Genomic DNA, 20,589 nt, shown 5'->3' with positions numbered 1-20,589 from the left:
TGGAGGCATTCTTAATATTGAGAGAGTGTTTATGCAATTCACCCACCCTTGGAATGTCTAACTAGAATTCAACCTTCTTTTGTACTGCTATGAGAAAGGTGGGTGTGCATTATCAATTCTTACACAGAGACACTGTAGATTATGAGAGCATTAGCCTACCCTCCAGCTGTTTTAGATCATGTAGCTGCAAGTGTTCCTAAACGTCCTAAATCAGTTGCAGCGGGTTGCCTTGGACAAGTGAAGGACAGTGATGGGCCAGTATTTAATTGTATACATCCCACACTCGGTTGAGATCATATTGATACGTACAAGAACATAGTACATGACAAACAGCTGATTAACCAAATACAAGCAAACCCTTCCTGTAGCAGAGAACATATTGATTAAGATGTGTAATTCACTCAATTCAGCAACATTGCAATGATTCCTATTCCCAGCAAAAGTCATGAAGACAGGGACACTGGTGAAAATGAAGGTGAGGATGACAAGGGTGAGCATGATTACATTGCAATTGCTGAATTATTTACCAAACCAGACCAGGTACTAACTAGGGTAGGGCAGAGCTCATGGAGTTTTCGTCCGCAGAATTCTGCAGAGTTTCACAAAACTCAGGGAGATTCCGCGAGTTCCACACACCCCCAGGTCACCTGAGTGAGAACAGCATTTCAAGTACGGAGGCTCTTAGAAAATTGCGCAGTACGTTTAGTTTCAGTTGATGTTTCTATTTTTGAGTGAAAACCTATATGCTGCAGTTGGAAAGCGTGCCATGCACTTCCACACCTGCTCATTGAAAAAGAAACTGGATACTGCTTTAGTAAGCAGCAGCAATATGGCAAAGAGAACTGGATGTGGACATTCCTCCACAAACATCCAAACCGTATGCAAAATACAAGTGGCGTGCATCCAGTTTCTGCAATTCAGATGAAGTACTACTGCTAAACTGTCGCTCACATTGTAATATACCTAGAAAACAAACAATCAGCACATGACAATGGCGCCTTTGTTCGACCTGAATGCCTTACGAATTACTTCGCATTCACTTTAGAATATTTCTCAGCTGGTTTCGGAGTTCACTCATTGGTGAAAGCAAGTGCGGTGGTTTTAAAAACAACTCTCAGGTGCGGAACACTTGATTTGATGGCCAATATCCTATAACGAAAATTGAAAGCATTTTACATGGTGCAAGGGGCTCAGGTATGGGACAGAGCGCTCCCACAGTTATCACTTCATCACTACACTTTGCTCTTGCATCCATGGAAATCTATTACATCAGAAGATGTGTCACTGCCTCACGTTTGATTTTAAGGCTCAGTAAAGCAACTGTCACGTGTTTACAAGGACAGAAGCGTAATTTCATAAACAAACACACACAGTGACAACGGTGTGACAAAGTTTATGGAAATATATCAGATTTCCCTTCATATACATTTCTCCTATCCCAATTATTATTGGCAAACTGGATGTCGCAGTTTCATTTCTGTTTTACCCATTCAGATTCATACCCTTCTGCTGTGGTTACTTGCGCGTGTTCTGCATTAACTCTGGAGACTTCCCAGTTATTGGCTGTCAGGGTATGATGCACTGGAAGTCAAGATAGCTGGAAATGTGATTCTATGTAATGCAAGAAATAAGCTGGTAACCATTGAGGATGCATGTGAATCCACCATGTTTTCGTTTTAAAGGCCTTAATAAAAATAAAATGGTTAGTCTGCATACAGACCTTTTTGGTTTAAATTGCGGCTTGCTCAACACATGCAGTTTTACCAAGAATTATGTTCACTTTCAAGAATATCGCTCCACACCTATCTCTACCACCAACTGACCCATCCCACTACTTCTAAAAAAACACATCGCACCACTGCATTGCTTATTGGGAGCGTTCACTCCTTATCCTTCCGTTCCCTTCAAACCAAGTGGATGGGACACTAGCCTTGTCAGTTTACACTATATAGTCTGCTTGGGCTAGATGGAGCGAGATTACCACCTTGCGTTATTCCAAAACACCATACTCACCTGGGCCCATAAACATTCATACAATAAGCTGGCAATCATCTTCTGGAAATCAGGACTTAGTTCCCCCTGAAAGATAATTCACCTGTACACCGTTTCTTACCAAACCTCAACACCATAGCTCTTAATTTCCTCTGGTCGATAGATCAGGTTGATAGAACAATAGGTATAAATGATATGTACCTTTTTTCCTTGTATTACCACAAACTCGGGAGAGTTTCAAAAACTTTATCAAATACCAATATCTATACATGTCAAACACCAACTTTTCAAGAAGAAATAATGATCAAAGTAAAACATAAAGTGTTAGTAAAATCTCATGACGTTGGTACCCGGGAAGGGTGGAAAAAGAAAACGGTACAAGGACATGCCACACATATTTGTATTTACCTAGAATGATGTGAGGACCAATCCCTGGCCAAGGAGCTGGGAAAGGGACTCCCGAGTAGTCAGGAGCCAACAGATCAGGACAGGTTCAGGACAGGACAGGTAACCTCTTCTAAGTGCAACACCAGCATTACACCCCTCTCTGGTGCTACTCTCCTCGATTCTTCCCCCTTCTGGATGGACAGGTTCTTCTCCCTCAGCAATCTCTCCGACTCTTCTTTCTCTCCGTCTCTCCTTTCTCGATTCTACTGTCAGAGTGCTCGAGTTGCGTCTCTGACCTCCGTGGCATCCACCGTCTTCTGCCCCAATAATGTGTCGGTGACAGGTCATTGACAAGTCTGATTAACTGTCTGAGCCTACCATAGTTATACTATTCTCAATGTATGTACCACCCCCAAAAGTTTCAATATTCATGAATCCCCTACTTGAAATTGGACAATGGAATGGGGAGAGGTCATCACACCATACTAATGTAATGTAATTTTCTTAGGTTCATTGTTCTATGTTCCCTCCCCTTACATATTTTCCCAAGCTTTAATTCCCACCCTCATTTCACATTAGGACTTATACATTGTATGCAAAATTTGTTCTTTCTCCTTCCCCTCTTCGGGTCAAGAGGTATTGTTCCCAGGGTCGTCTTCTGGTCAACTGTACTTGGCAGAGTTTCAATGTCACAGCTCGAAGTTTGACAGTGTCCGGTGCGCTTGCGCACCATTTAGCAAGATGGAGATTTCAGTCACCCTCCAGGCCCCAATACGAACTAATAACAAAGTCAAAGAAAAATATGTTAGAATATGAAACTAAATGAATTCACTGTATACCACTTATTCCTACTCTAATCCCTTTAATTTATTGTAACTATTTCATTAGCATTTAGGAAGACATGGTTTATTTTTCGCACATTTGTTACAAACATGGCTTTAACTTTCTATTTACTTATAGTATGATTTTTAATGTGTCTTATGGTTAGTTTTGTTTGAGATTACATTACACCTCCTTTTTTCATTGAGATATATATTTTTTTTTAAATCGGGTTAGAAAACCTATCAGGGGCAATGTAGAACTCTAAATGAGTTCATATAAAGTTTTGCTTTACCATTCAGTTGGTCAGCACACATTACTTCATACTTCGAGCAATCGCGGTCACGTGATCGTGTGGTTAACCAATGAGCATAAAGATCAGAGATAGGAGTAACTTGGGTCATCTCAGCTACACCGACATTGGTGGAAACCCGAAGCCGAGTGTGCAGGAGCATTTCAGTGAGTAACTGACACGAAACACTAGCCGTTTCTGTCAGAGAATGTTTAATAGACAGGAGTTTTAACATTGTGGTGTTTTGAATTTGTTATAGCGATTTAATCAGGACGGGACAGTTATTAAGACTGAACAGTGGAATCGGGGTATAATATTTTAGAACTGATTTCCGATAGTTGGATTTAGCACAAACCAACAGAGTTGAGATCACCGAGGGGTCATATCAGAAAGTGACTGGCAATCACGTTTGTTTTGAAAATGGCAATGTTTTACAAATGTCAACGTTTTTTGGTTCTATTACTTTGTGCTGTTAAACATGTAATTATTATTATGAGTATCTTTGAACATAGCTTTGGGCTCAAAAATGTTTTTTTGTTCTTTCCTTAGAGACCCCTGAGGAAGGTTCCGTTTGCACCCGAAATGCATTGGGTTTATTTGAAATGCTTTAAGCAATGAATCTCACAACTATTTGAAATATACGTTTAATGAAGAAAAACATGGAATAAATATTGCATTGGAAGATGTTGAAAAAAACTTTTTCTCATTGATAACTTTTTTTGAACTGTGATGAATCAGTGAACAGGACCATCTCAGGTCCAAGTGTAAATGTGCACACCTCCAACAGAGAGTAGAACTTCTGCTCTCACCCATCCTTATTTTTCGCATAGCCATGTGCATTAGCATGTGAGGTTCAAAGCGGCCATCTTTAATACTACTGCACAGCTGCAAAGATTTTTCACCAAAGCGAAAGACGTCTTACTATGTAGATGCAACAGACACATGCACAGATGATTCCCCCTTTTTCGGCAGCCATAGTAAGCCACTCGGGTTACTTGTTTAGTAAGGCACATTCATAAGCTTCCCCTAGATGAAATAAATGTCATGTAAATGCAGTTATTAGTATCCACATAACATATTGGTTACATTATTACATATTGTTCAAGAGGATTGAATCCGATCAGGTTTCTTACATATGAAACCTTGCTCCATCAGGCTGCAGTCAGCCTAGCCTTCGGTGCTCAACTCTGTTTCAGTTTCCTCCATCTCTGTGCTGCTCTGTTTGAGTAGCCTAGCCTCGGAAAAGGCCTTTGATCTCTGCTGACCCCTCAGCCAGGTTAAGCTGCCAGTGCCTGGGGCTGTCAGACACTCTGAGCAGTCACCGAGCTCGGTTCAGGGACAGGCCACGCTTCGTCCACGGGGCACACAGTGTCATGAACACTTAATCCTCCTCTTTATGATCACTTACATTGGTGTGAATAGTCAAGAGATGTTTATTAACATAGAAAATCGAGTTTGCAGCTAACAGTGCTTGTTCAATAAATCATGCAGTTGTATGTAGCAATGTTTGTTTCGTAACTAAGGCTCACCATTCATGCATATTCATTAAGACTACACCATGAGGAACATGTGCGCTAACGGCAGATAGACTTCACGTGGAAAACCGACAGCGCATGCAAATGAGCAAGCAGCGCATGCAAATGAGCAAGCTATAAAGGCCGCTCCGGCAAACAGAGAGACGCTTCGCTTCCTCCTGACAGCGTCACTGCAAGAGTTCCATAACTTCATCTCTTCAATCCTTCTTCCCTTCATTGCCTCCCGCTCCCGCTTCTCCTACCTTTCCCCAGAAGCTGAAGCTGTTCGTGATCGGCGGTGGTCTGGTGTGTCTTCGGTTCGCCGGCTCCTCGTCGGAATCCTGACTTCCGGTTTTACGGAGCATTCCTTGATCGGACTCGTCCGCCCTTGAACTGGTTCCCCGTTAACCTGCTTCCGGTCCGCCTGAAAGGAAACAGTAAGCTTATCAACCTAGTAAACATAACAAACCTTGGCAAAACCAACACGATATCGGACATAGAGTGAAATATTGTTAACTTGGCTTGAAAAGGACCTCGAAAGTGACATTAACAAAGAGGCACATTTGAAGATTGTTTAAGGACAAGTGTTCAGGACTATTGATTATTTGGCAAGTTTCCTTGATTTAGCAGAAACAGTGAATTCAACTGTTAACTATTGTTTAATGCAAACCACTAAGCATTTGGGGGTTTGAGGCGCTATCTGCCTTGTGTTCTCTCGTCTTTTCTTTGTTTCTAATTACAGAACCCCAACTCAGAGCAAGAATCATTAGGAACGTAAGGTAGGAAATACAGTTATTTGCATGATTGTTAAACAAGTTAAACTAACAAGTTCTCAGATCGAGTTTGGTGTTTGGCACTGTCAGTAATGTATGCAATTGTGTTCATATCTTAAGGTGATATAAATAGTACAGAGAATACCTCCTTACAACTAAGAAGTATTGGAATGGACTTTTCTTACCATTGGTATGTACTCTGATGAACCTGAGAATATGTATTAATAGAAGACAATTAGGTATTGTTATCACTCTCATGTTAGATTCATTTTGTCACAGCATTTAAGAAATTAACTGCTGCATTGAAGGAAAGTCCAGAATACTTCCAGAGAAACTGTAACAACAATCTCAGAAGAGCTCCTGTGTTTGTTTGTTTCTCTATCCACTTCCCCTTCCCTTTGGGAGCTAATTGGTTGAGTCAAGAGTTCAAAATCCTTGTCACGCTAGTTAGTTCTTGGAGGAATTGGGATTAGTCATCTTCAAGACGGAAATATCTGGAACCTTGTGGTTGCACGTTTAACAGAAAGCGAAGCCAAAAAACCTTAATATTTCCTCTTGGAGCTGACTAATTCCATGGATCTAGCCCAAATGGATGTTACCCAGTTAGTTGAGATTGTGCGCAAAATGAATAATGAGGTGCAGGAGTTACGTTTGGAAAACCAATCTCTTAGACAGGAACTGGATAATACCAGAGAGGAATTAGATAGTACCAGGGATGGTTTTACATCTTGGAGAGAAAAAGGAGAAGTTAGGCGACCGGTTTTGACACCACCTAAATTCGGAGTTCCATTTCAGAATCAAGCTCAGACGCCTGGTTTAGGTCAAAGTCAGCCAGTCCAATTAACAGTTGTATCTCCACAACCAGTTCCTTTAGCTAACCCAGAAAGGTTTTCAGGAGATAGTGCACATTTTAATACTTTCATGAGTCAGTGTCAGTTGCATTTTTTTGTGCAAACCCCAAATTTTCACTTCTGATACCTCTAAGGTAGCTTTTATTATTTCTTATCTAGGAGGAGTGGCGGCGAATTGTGCCATGCCCTTGGTGGACAAAAATGATCCGTTATTGCATAATCTAACGAATTTTAAAACAGCTATGTCTAGTCTGTTTGCCAAACATGTGTTTCTACAAGCCTCTGATAATGAGTTGTTAAATTTGCGTCAAGGTACAAAAGACTTAATAACGTACGTGACTACTTTTAATCTGTTACTTGCAGAAACTAAATAGCCTGAGGATAAAAGAGTGTCCTTGTTTTATAGAGGGCTTAGAGAGGAGTTGAAATATTTTTTTGGCACACATTGTAAATTTACCTGATGATTTTACTGAGTTTCAGGATCTAGTGGTCAAGTTGGACCATAGGTTGGGTGAAAGAAAAAATGAGAAACCACGAAATGATTTTAGAGCTTTACACTTCAAAACTGAAAAGAAAAGTAATGAAGATAAAAATTCCCAGATAGAACCTATGCAGATAGGTGGAATAAAAGGACCCTTATCTCAAGAAGAAAAAGATAGAAGAAGAAAGGCAAATCTATGTTTATATTGTGGGAAAGGAGGTCATTTTGCCAGGGACTGTTCTATTAAGCCAGTTAAAAAGAAAGCCTTTGCTGTGGTTCCAGATTCTTCACAAGAATCGGAAAACTAAGTGTCTCGAGGGAAGGAGAGGTCCATTCCTCGAGAGATGGTAGTGTAAACATCTCACAGAATGTAACGAGCATTAAGAAGTATATACCATGACACTTTACAATAAGAGTGATTTTAATTTTGAATAATCAACAAAAGCACAGTATTCCTGTATTAATCGACTCAGGCGCTACAGGAAACTTTTTTGATTTAGAATTTGCAAAAAAACTAAATTTAACTCTTGTACCTAAAAAAGAACCAGAACCTGTGCGGGCAGTAGAAGGTTTGGCACTTTCTTCTGGTTTGATCAGGTTTCATACCCCACCTTTACTTTTGGTATCAGATAACGGACATACGGAATTGACTGTTTTCGATCTCATTGATACACCAGCCTTTGGTGTGATTCTGGGGATTCCATGGTTAGAGCTCCATAATCCACAAATAAACTGGGTTAAGCGCACAGTGACTCTTGATTCAGTATATTGTAAGACTCATTGTTCCCAAGTAAATAGAGATCCAACCTTCCCACTTACTTGTGCTAGTGTCCATTCAGAATCTCTTAAACTTCCATCTGAATTTCAGGACTTTTCTGATGTTTTTGACCCCGTGAAAGCCACCAAATTACCCCCTCACAGGGTTTACGCCTGCAGAATTGATCTAATCCCTGGAGCAGTTTTACCCTGCAGTCGCATATATGCCCTTACTGAACCTGAAAATCAGTATTTAAAGACATACCTCGACGAACTTCTTGAGTTAGGCTTTATTCGTCATTCCACCTCCCCAGTCTCGTCTCCTTTGTTTTTTCTCGCAAAACAGACAGATGATTTGAGGGCCTGTATCGATTATCGTGCAGTAAACAAAGCAACAATTAAGAATTGATACCCTTTACCTTTAATTCCAGTACTTTTAAACCAAGTAAAAGGATCAACAATATATACTAAACTGGATCTTCGCAGAGCATACCACTTAATCCGCGTTAAAGAAGGAGATGAGTGGAAAACTGCTTTCCGCACAAAATGTGGACTTTTCGAGTATACAGTGATGCCCTTTGGTCTCTGTAATGCTCCAGCAGCATTTCAATATTTCATTAATGAGGTACTGCATGACCTATTGGACATCTGTGTCATTGTATATATCGATGATATTTTAATATTCTCTAAAACTCCTGAGGAACATGTGGAACATGTTAAATCAGTTATACAAAAATTAAGAGAAAAGTCTTTATTTGTTAAACTTGAAAAATGTGTTTTTAATACTTCTAAAGTTGAGTTTCTTGGCTATTGGTTATCCCCAGAAGGCATAGTCATGGACCCAAAAAAGGTACAAGCAATCCTAGATTGGCCTGCTCCAACTTCTGTCAAGGAGGTACAAAGGATTTTAGGGTTCGCAAACTTTTATAGAAGATTTATTTCAAAATTTTCAGAAATTGTGGTTCCAATTACCAGTCTATTACAGAAAGGGAAGAAATTTCAGTGGAGTGCAGAAGCTGAATCAGCCTTTAATGTTTTGAAAAAAGCATTCACAACAGCTCCTATTCTGAAACATCCAGACCCTGACAGACCATTTTTTGTTAAAGCGGATGCTTCACAAACAGCCATCGGTGGAGTCCTATTACAAAAGGATGTGAGCTCAGGACATTTCCATCCGATAGCCTTTTATTCAAGGAAACTGTTACCAGCCGAACAAAACTATACAATTGCTGAACGAGAGCTTTTAGCAATTAAGGCAGTATTTCAGGAATGGAGACATCATCTCCTAGGAGCCAAGCATACAATAAAAAAGTTTTCTGATCATAAAAATTTACAGTTTTATTCCACAGTCAAGGCCTTTACACCACCACAAATGCGGTGGCTACAATTTTTTAGTGAATTCGATTTTCTTATTACTTATCGACCAGGAGCTAAACAATTGTTATCAGATACACTGTCACGTCTGGTTTGTGACAAGGATAAAACACCAAACAAGGAACAACAAAGCATCATTCCAATCGAAAAAATCTGTGCAGAGACTACACAGATTGATTTTTTATCAATACTCAGAGATCAGATCAAAAATTTAAATCAAGAAGACTGGCTTTCTCAAAAAATGACTTCAATTTCTGATGGTTTATTCAATCATAAGAATAAATTATTTATTCCATCAAAAAATCTAAGAGAACAAGTAATAAAATGGAATCATGATCTAGCTATAGCTGCTCATCCTGGAGTTAACAAAACTTTTGAGTTGTGTCAAAGACACATTTTGTGGACTGTTATGAGATCAGATATACAACATTATATCCAGACCAGTCCGGTATGCGCTCAACAGAAGTCATCCCATTCATCTCCTATGGGTTTACTGCAACCAATAGAAATCCCTCCAACACCTTGGCATACCATTAGTCAGGATTTTATCACAGATTTACCTAAATCATCTGGAATGACAACTATCCTAGTAAAGGTAGATTTACTGTCAAAAATGGGACATTTTATTCCTTTGCCGAAACTTCCTTCAGCAATAGAATTCAGTAACGTGTTTTTAGCCAATGTAGTGAAATTACATGGTTTACCTCAAAAAATTATTTCTGATAGGGGGCCACAGTTCCTGTCAAAATTTTGGAAACAGTTAAGTAATCAACTGGGAATAGAATTAGCGTTGTCATCAGCTTTCCACCCTCAAACAGATGGCCAAACAGAAAGATTAAATCAGTATTTAGAACAAAGCTTACGATGTTTGACCACTACCTTATCTTCTGAATGGATTGAGGCTTTACCACTAGCTGAATTCACATATAATAACACCTTACACTCAGCTCTAGGATGTTCCCCATTCTATTTTCTCTCTGGTCAACACCCTAGAACCTTGCCAGTCATATTTCCAGAGAAAGCAGTTGATATGCCAGCTGTCACTGACAGATTAACCAGTTTACGAAATTTTCAAGAAAGTGTTAAAAAGACTTTAACAAAACATAAACACAGAATGAAAGTCTATGCTGATCAACATAGAATTCCAGCACCAGTCTATAAATCTGGGGATCAGGTATGGTTGTCAACTAAAAATATACAAATTGAGGGATCTAGAAAACTGAAACCTCGATTTATTGGTCCATTTCCCATCGAAAAAATAATAAACCCTGTTTCAGTAAAATTAAAACTCCCTCAGGATTATAAAATCCATCCAGTCTTCCATGTATCCTTAATAAAACCTGTTCAACCAAACACCCGCTCTGATAAACCACCTCCTCCAATTATAGTAGGTGATCATGTTGAATATGAAGTTAAGAAAATACTGGACTCAAAACGTGTTAGAGGCTGATTGTATTATCTAATTGATTGGAAGTGTTATGACGCTTCAGAAAGATCCTGGGAACCAGAGAGTCACGTACATGCTCCCCGTTTAATCAGAACCTTCCATGCTCTGTACCCTAATAAGCCACGTCCTGTGAGATGACCTTTGGGGGGGGAACTGTCATGAACACTTAATCCTCCTCTTTATGATCACTTAGATTGGTGTGAATAGTCAAGAGATGTTTATTAACATAGAAAATCGAGTTTGCAGCTAACAGTGCTTGTTCAATAAATCATGCAGTTGTATGTAGCAATGTTTGTTTCCTAACTAAGGCTCACCATTCATGCATATTCATTAAGACTACACCACGAGGAACATGTGCGCTAACGGCAGATAGACTTCACGTGGAAATCCGACAGCGCATGCAAATGAGCAAGCAGCGCATGCAAATGAGCAAGCTATAAAGGCCGCTCCGGCAAACAGAGAGACGCTTCGCTTCCTCCTGACAGCGTCACTGCAAGAGTTCCATAACTTCGTCTCTTCAATCCTTCTTCCCTTCCTTGCCTCCCGCTCCCGCTTCTCCTACCTTTCCCCAGAAGCTGAAGCTGCTCGTTATCGGCGGTGGTCTGGTGAGTCTTCGGTTCGCCGGCTCCTGGTCGGAATCCTGTCTTTCGGTTTTACGGAGCATTCCTTGATCGGACTCGTCCGCCCTTGAACTGGTTCCCCGTTATCCTGCTTCCGGTTCGCCTGAAAGGAAACAGTAAGCTTATCAACCTAGTAAACATAACAAACCTTGGCAAAACCAACGCAATATCGGACATAGAGTGAAATATTGTTAACTTGGCTTGAAAAGGACCTCGAAAGTGACATTAACAAAGAGGCACATTTGAAGATTGTTTAAGGACAAGTGTTCAGGACTATTGATTATTTGGCAAGTTTCCTTGATTTAGCAGAAACAGTGAATTCAACTGTTAACTATTGTTTAATGCAAACCACTAAGCATTTGGGGGTTTAAGGCACTATCTGCCTTGTGTTCTCTTGTCTTTTCTTTGTTTCTAATTACAGAACCCCAACTCAGAGCAAGAATCATTAAGAACGTAAGGTAGGAAATACAGTTAGTTGCATGATTGTTGAACAAGTTAAACTAACAAGTTCTCAGATCGGGTTTGGTGTTTGGCATTGTCAGTAATGTATGCAATTGTGTTCATATCTTAAGGTGATATAAATAGTACAGAGAATACCTCCGTACAACTAAGAAGTATTGGAATGGATTTTTCTTACCATTGGTATGTACTCTGATGAACCTGAGAATATGTATTAATAGAAGACAATTAGGTATTGTTATCACTCTCATGTTAGATTCATTTTGTCACAGCATTTAAGAAATTCACTGCTGCATTGAAGGAAAGTCCAGAATACTTCCAGAGAAACTGTAACAACAATCTCAGAAGAGCTCCTGTGTTTGTTTGTTTATCTATCCACTTCCCCTTCCCTTTGAGAGCTAATTGGTTGAGTCAAGAGTTAAAAATCCTTGTCACGCTAGTTAGATCTTGGAGGAATTGGGATTAGTCATCTTCAAGACGGAAATATCTGGAACCTTGTGGTTGCACGTTTAACACACAGATATGATACAGCCTAGCAATCCTGTATTGTGGTGGAAGTGCATGCACACTGCTTCTTATCTTCAACAACTAATTATTTTAATAGAACACGGGGTGGGTGGAGAGGTAAAGCACAGTGAGGCAACTTTCACTCCAAAGAAACAGAAATATTTCACCATTTTCTTCTGAATTTGGTTCTGTGTGAAGCTGTGGATGTCTCTAGAGCCACAGAGAGGATTCATTTTGAAAGTCATTGTGGGTTCTGCTGATTATTTCTGGTGGTGGAGCAGGGCGGAGGGATTCATTAGTAATTCGGCGCTGCAAGAGCAATGTAAAATTACTAAACTCCTGCAATTCTGCTGGCGAAAATAAAACTTCAGCCCACCCCTCGTATTAGCGAACCTCTTCTGGAAATGGATTATAAATATTATAAATATTGGAAAAATATACATTTTAGAAAAGTTGCTGAAAGTTTATGTTCTAGATGCTTGGTGTGCCAGAAAAATAATCAGGGAACATGGACAATGAATGTGAATAATCATATTTGCAAATCAAAAAGCCCATTTATAAGACTCTATGCAGACTTTGTGGAGATGCCAGATTGCAATGGCTTGAAATACCTCTTGGTCATTGTCTCCTGTTTTATAAATGGGTTGAGGCTTATCCCATCAATAAATAGGAGAGACTTACAGTTTCTAAATGTTTGTTGCAGGGATGGATTCCATGCTCTGGCTTTATAACTTCTATTGAGACAGATTGTGGCTTACATTTTAAAAATGAAATGTTGCAGAAAATGTGTACTGCCTTCCAAATTGACCGGATGTTCCATTGTGGTATAGTCCTCAGTCTTCTGGAATGGTTCAGAGGATGAAGGGAATTCTCAAGAACAAACTAGGCAAAGTTTGTACTTCTATTGGCTTGAAATTGTCAACCCCTCTTTCTTTTGTTTTGATGATCATCAGATGTACCCCAGACAACACAAATGGGCTGTCCCTTAGCTGCATTAGTTTTAATAACTGCTGACATTGTGCTAGATTACTACAAAGGATGGCCGGATATGGCGAAATCTGTCTTTCATCAGGTTACTGAGGCAGGATAAGTAAGGAAGGAGATACTATGTCGTGGAAGGAAGCCTGGAGACTGGATAGTGGTCTGAAAGCACCTGAGGATGAACTGCCTGGCAAAGCACTGGTGCAGACCCTGTCAGCGATCTTGATGACAAACACAGCAGTGAAGTGTGCTGTAATCCCTCCATGGATCCACACTCCTCACACAAATAGATTGGATGTGGAAGGTGAAGAAGTAGTAAATACAACCACAGATTCTCAAAATCAAGCCTACGTTTAAGCTGTGTAACCAGGGGGGATGAAAAGTTTGACACTTCAAAGTGGGGATCAGATAGAAGAGATGTTGCAATGTCACATTCAAAGCCTAGGTGGCAGAAAGAAGAAGCAGTCTCAGATCCAAACAAGGAAAAAAGAGTTGAAGATTCGAACAACATGAACTTCCATAGACAAAAAGCAATTCATAGTGAAACGTGCAGACGAGATTGATCAGGATTCATATCCAAAAGTGAGTGCAGAAGCAGGTGAAAAAGAGAGAGCAGAGGGAAATACGTAACTACAAAGAACCTGCAATAGAAACAATTGTCAACCAGAGAAACAAGAGAGGCTAAAGCCAATCAATAGATTTCAGAAGTAATTGAACTAGGTTCAGAAAATAATGAAAGTGAATGACGTCTAGCTAATAGAACAGCTTGAAAAAGAACACCAAATAAATAGTATATTTCACCTGAATGGGTATCTAGCTACATTGTCAAAGGAAGTAGATATATAGACTTATACCTTGATGGCAATACAGCTTTGAAAGTAAGCTTAGAAGTGACTCAGGAGAGAAAGAAGAGCTACCTTGAAAAGTTTTAAAAGACTGTGTAGATCAAGCTTTCCAGGGGAAATAAATGAAGTTAAAATGTACTGATAGCATGAAATGAAAAACATTTAAAACAAATATGCTGAGTTTTTTTTCTTATTGTTTTGAAAGAAGTAATAAGAAAAAAACGTAACATTGTTTAAAAGAAATGGTTTGTTAGCTTTTGAATTTTGAACCTCACAATCATTTTGTATTAGTCTCACTAGAACATGGAGTTATACAAATGCTGCAAAATTATTGGTTTGATTGATTTAACAATATTAATAGTCTTAGTTGTCTGCTGTTCCTATTTTCTCAGCTGGGATATGTCATATCAGTTGAATCAACTAAAGTATGTACTGAAGCTAAGTATAACACACTGAAACATAATGAAAGTTAAATTAGTGGATTTCAAGATAACATTTCTGCTAAAATGATACAGAATTACAGTATTATGAAGATTAGAAATTGTTTTTCTCTCTTTATTTTTCAGATTCAATGTGTCACTGGAGAACATATTTATCCTGGAGAATTGAGAATCTAATAATATCAGGGTATGTGTGTAAGAGTGCACAAGAGCATTAAGGTATTAAATACTATAATGAGAGGAGAGCAAAGATAGTGAGAAATTGGAAAGATAAATAGGCAATAAGAAAACAAACTAAAGAAGAAGAGTATAAATTATAAAATCTACATTCCAGATTAGAGAATGGAACAATAAAGAAGAGGTAAAATGTGTATGGTGCATTGCGAACCTCTTAAGGGTGGCAAGGCGTAATATGTGTGAGAGAGTGAGTATAAAGAGCTATGTTATAATTGGTGATTATTTGGTTGGCAAAAAGTCAATTTTGAGACTAATTTATTATTTTCGTAGTAAGACTGCTTATTTTAATTTGTTGCATAATTGGATTGGAGCTTTTTTTCTTGCTTAAGTGTTTCCTAGAGTTTATCATATGATTAGAACAGATGATGCAGTCCGTTAGAGGAGATTGAAACGAGGATTTGGACAGGTAGTTCTAGATATATTAGGTGGTATTATTCCTCCCATAGTGTGTCAATGAATGATGTTTGACTTAAATATTTATCTACATTGGTGGATAGACCTGCTTTAAGCACAACTGGAGCGTTAACTCAAATTAATTTAGAACTAATTACTATTAGAGCTATGGTAATGCAGAGCCACTTAGCATTGGACATCCTTCTTGCAAAGGAAGACGGTATCTCTTAGAGGTTAAGAGATACTGCACTTTTATTCTGATAAAAGTCCTATTATTAACCCCATACCACAAACCTGACTAATATCCATCGTGAAATCCAATCTTTAGAAGAGCATGGCCTGTGGGAAGCTATAGGTTCCTGGGTTAATGAGAGAGGAAAGGGTTTTAGTGAGGTTGGCGAATCAATAAACGTACTTAATTAACTGTTTTACTCTGTAAGTTACGTTTGGGGAGGTGCATTAACTTTAGACACAGTGCCTTATAAAAATTGAAGTTTAGTACCGTCTCTGACTCAATAAACTGCAGGTGACTCAAATGAGGTACATTTTGGGGTATAGTTTTTCATCTTCGTATCTTATTTGTTTCCAACATTTATGATTCTGGTAGTCTGATAAATCCTTGGATCTGAAGATTCTATGGCGAAATCTCAGGCTTCTTAGGGGTCATTCTGTAATTGCTTGTCGGGGTAATATGGACAAGAGAGGCTAGGTATCAAGATGAAAATTATGATAAAGACCTGCCAACACGTCAGTTACAGACTTCCATGACCGCTTTAGGCCTGGAACAACTAGAGGAAGCCCCAACTCACCTAAAGGGCCACACTCTCGATCTAATCTGGACTTCTATGCCAGAGGTGGCCCTCACGAGTATTGTACCCTGTATTTGGTCTGACCACCATCTACTCTTGTGTGATGTACCACAGGATAACCCTCAGGTCAAACTCCCGCTAAAAACCAAAAAAGTGCGCCAGGGGAAAAAAGTCGACTCCGTAACCCTAACAGATGCCCTCTCCAAACACATACATAAATCAATGACCTCATCTGATGACGTAGATCTAGATTCAAACTATGATACCATAGTAGCTAGTCTTAGACAATCAATTGACCAGATAGACCCGGAAAAGATCCAGAAAATAAAGGGTGCGGAAAAAGGGGCCCCTTGGTTTACTCAAAGTTTGAGGGATCAAAAAAGAAAACTCCAGCGATAATTATCGCTATTGCTTGGTTAGCGTGAAACATTTACCGCTGAGCTGCGTCGATTTTTACCGCAAATAAACCTTGGTATTACCAAGGTTTAACGCAAATGCAGTAAAAATCGCCGCAAAGCATGAATATCGCTGAAAAGTCAGCGATATTCAAGCATTAGCGAGCTAATGCTCTTAGCCATGTTATCCACCTCCCATTGGATAACATGGCTAAGAACTGCTCAGGGCAGGTGTTAGCTTTTGGAGATATTCCCGCTTAGCACGAATATCTCCAAAAGTTGGTAATAGGAGATAGCGATGTTAGCGACTGTTTTCAGTCTCTAACATCTTGGCACGCCCACTTTGCATCTCATTAGTGATAAATATCACTGACATGCAAAGTGGGGCCCAAGATGGTCGCTATCTCCTACTAGCTGTCGCTAACTTGTGTTAGCGGCAGCTAGGTAATAGGGAGATAATTTTATCTCCGCTTTCTTGGCCTTTAAAGCCAAAAAAGCGGAGATAAACCCCCTTGATAATATGCCCCTCCGTTATCTTGAAAGATGCTGGAGGACATCTAAAAACGATACAGATCGCGAACTGTATAGAACATCTTTTCAGCTGTATAAAAAGCTTATCGTATCAACCAAAAAGGATTACTATGAAACCCGCATAAAAAATGCCGTAAATGTCCAGAAAGAAACCTTCCAAATCCTAAAAGAACTAAGTAAGAAGGACGAAAAGGTAGATACAGTAATAGACTGCAACATCTTCCAAGGTTACTTTCTTGAAAAAGTAGCTACCATCCTGTCAGATATCAAGAAAGAAATTCCAACTATGCCCACCACCTCATTGCCCCCTCAAATTCTCTCGACCCCCATTATCTCCAGATTTCCTAACATCGATTCCACTACCCTCAGACAGCTTGCTATATCCACCAAGTCAGGCTCCCCTGCAGATCACTGCCCTCCTGAAATCATTCGGCTGGCAATTCCCATCTTGGAGGACCAGATCTTAGACCTCCTAAATAACTCACTAGCTACAGGATCATTGCCAACTAGCTTTAAAGAGGCTCGTGTTAAACCCCTGATAAAAAAACCTGGGGCTGATCCAACTAGACTGAAGAACTACAGGCCAATTTCCCAGTTGCCCTTCCTGTCTAAAATTTTAGAACAGCATGTATTAAAATCATTGTTATCTCTCCTGGAGTCACATCACCTACTCCAAGAGCGGCAAGCTGGGTTTCGTGCCCACCATAGCACCGAATTAGTAATGCTGTCGGTGCTGGATGAGCTCAGATGCATGGCTGACAGTAAAAAACCAAGCGCCCTGATACTTTTAGATCTTTCAGCGGCGTTTGATACTGTCAGCCATGCACTGCTCCTGGACAGACTAGCCATGTCCGGGATAAAAGAACAAGCTCTCCAATGGCTAACGTCTTTTCTGTTAGGGAGGACACAGAGGATCCAATTAGTAGATCGTGTATCTGACATAGGCGTCCTGGAATGAGGAGTCCCGCAAGGGTCAGCACTCTCGCCAAAAGATATTGCGGTTTACAGTGAATTGGATGACATCCAACCTATTAAAAATCAATCCAGATAAAACGGAGGTCCTAGTAGTTTCAACGATTGCCTCTCTCTGGAATGATCTGTTCTGGCCCCAAGAACTTGGACCCACCCCAAAGCCATGCCCCAGTGTAAAGAGCCTTGGCATTAAAATCGACCAGGAGCTCTCGATGACCAGCCAAGTATCCGCTGTGGTTGGATCATGCACCAACCTGATTAGGCAATTGCGAAAGCTAGCCCCTCTGCTTTCCACGAACATGCTTCGAACCATTGTTTCAGCTACAATAGTCTCCAGAATCGACTACGGGAACGCACTATATCTAGGTCTCCCAAAAAACGTAATCAATCGTCTACAAGTCATCTTGAATTACGCAGCACGGTTAATCTTTGGATCACCTAGACGGACCCATGCTTCCCCTCTACTTTATAGGTTACACTGGCTCCCTATAAAGCAAAGGGTTGAATTTAAAAGCCTGTGCATCGCCCATAAAGCAATTTATGGGCAAGCGCCTGCCTATATAAAAGAGAGGCTTGAAGTGTATAATCCCAAGCGAGCTCTACGATCCTCCAATTTTTTCCTGCTATCATGCCCGCGCTTTAAAATGGCGACTTAAGGTGGCAGATCTTTTTCAGTCCAAGCCCCCACCGTTTGGAATAAGTTACCGGAGGTGCTTCGTAGAGAATCTAATCTGCTCCGCTTTAGGAAATCCCTGAAGACATTGCTTTCCAGGGACGCATTTACATCCCTGTAAGATAGGCCGGCAATCTGTACTTTTATTCACCCTTCTCCTTGTTGCTGTACTTGGTCAGAAGCGCCTTGAGACCTGTCAGTGATTTGGCGCAATATAAAACCCAGATACAAATACAAATACAAATACAAAATCATGGGCAGCATTCCCCATTTGATTCCTATGGATAGCTTTTCTAGAAGCTTTGTTGTGGCTCCAATCCCCAGCTACATGTGACTGATATGGAGTAGATAGATTAGTTACCAACACACCTGTCATGCGTCCTATTTTCTACCTTGTGCGCTTTACACAGACAGGTGTGTTCAGAGCTCACCCTTCTAGGCCTTACGAAAAACTCTGTTTGAATATCCTGGTTTCACCTATCCAGAGGTCTTGCTCTGTCTCCATTGGTTCACCTGAAGGCCCCTTTCCTTTCAAACTCCACTCCTGCCATCTTCTCTTACAGTCAGGCTGGCTGGCATGTGAGTACTATGAATGTATCTCCTCAGGTAATAATGGCGTTTGGTTATCTGCTCAATCACATGCTACCATCACACATGTTGCAGGAGCCGAGAACAAATGAGGCATTATCATAGTCACATGGACAAGGTCACAGTCGGAGCACTGTTACACCCAAAATTCATTTGGGACAAGGCGCTGGCTGGTCCTCAGGTAAGTTGCACTCGCTTAGATCACCCTAAGAGCTCAAGGTAAGCATACATGTAAATAAAAACATTCAAATTGATGCCATGTTGGACAAGGGCAAAGAATACCCCATTTTCTGTGGGTGACTATGGGTAGGAATATCTCGGCAATGAAAAATGTTATCTGTCTACAACTACAGATATTCCTCATTCAAGTTATTGGATTCCTAATATGTACATTTGTACTTTCAATTCCAACAAATGATAGATGTGAATATTCGATTTCACGATATTCCTAATTTTTTCATCAGCCGTCATGCCTCCATCACACATCTAGGACTAACTACTTCTACTAAAGTAGAAAGCAAGCTTTTGCCCACATTGTTCTGATGTAGCAACGTGACACAACTGCTTGAGCCATGTTTACAACATGGTGGATGGGGTTTGGATTTGTAGATCAGGGAGTAGATCCTGAAATGACTTGTCCTTTTTATATGGAGCTAGTAAAACAATAGCCACATTTATAGCAACATATCTTTAGCATGGGGTTAGGCATAGGCATCCAAAAACAAACATCTTTAGCCTCTCTGGAAGTGGAAGGACAAGTCAACATACAGGTTAATACACCAAGTACAAGTCAAGTATAATATTGAATACACTCTGTTTTCTCCTCACGTCTACTTATCACTCCTATCCTTCTTTATTTGAGGAACTATCATGCATTTTTCCTTTCATTGTTTTCTGCATTTTGAAATGCTGAGCCTAGTTATAATGCGTTATTTCCTTTCTGATTTTATTTGTACTCGACCAGACACTGCAGTCTTTATAGATCCATAACTATGCACTTAAGGAGTGATTTAATTATTGGCTCCTGTACTTTACTCCTGCCATGGTGAGGATACTCTGCCTGCCACATGGTGATGGGGCGGCTTGGAGCGTCAATATGGCGGTCACACTCTAAGACTGCTCCGGACCCCTCCATCATCAGCTCCCCTCTGAAAGCCTCCAGGATACCTATTCCCCCATAAATACAATTTCTGACGTCCCGGACTTCCTCTGCCTGCCCCCTTTTCCTGAGGAAATGTTGAGGCTCCGTTCACCTGGCATCCTGCGTCGCTCCACTCCTTTCAACATGGCGGCTTGTGTGGGACTGCTGCTGCCATCCTGATGAGCCCGGGTGGCATGGTCCAGGCCAGCTGCAGCACTGGGATCGTGATTGGATACTGAGAGTCCACTTTTTCCACCTGCTTGTGGGGCCACCTCCTGCTCATGGGCCCCTTAATGCTCCTTGTTCCGGGTT

This window comes from Lissotriton vulgaris, chromosome 4_1, assembly GCF_964263255.1.
Source record: "Lissotriton vulgaris chromosome 4_1, aLisVul1.2, whole genome shotgun sequence".
NCBI classification, from domain to species: domain Eukaryota; kingdom Metazoa; phylum Chordata; class Amphibia; order Caudata; family Salamandridae; genus Lissotriton; species Lissotriton vulgaris.
The sequence above is the reverse complement of the archived record's forward strand: the minus strand, read 5'-3'. Positions refer to the sequence as shown.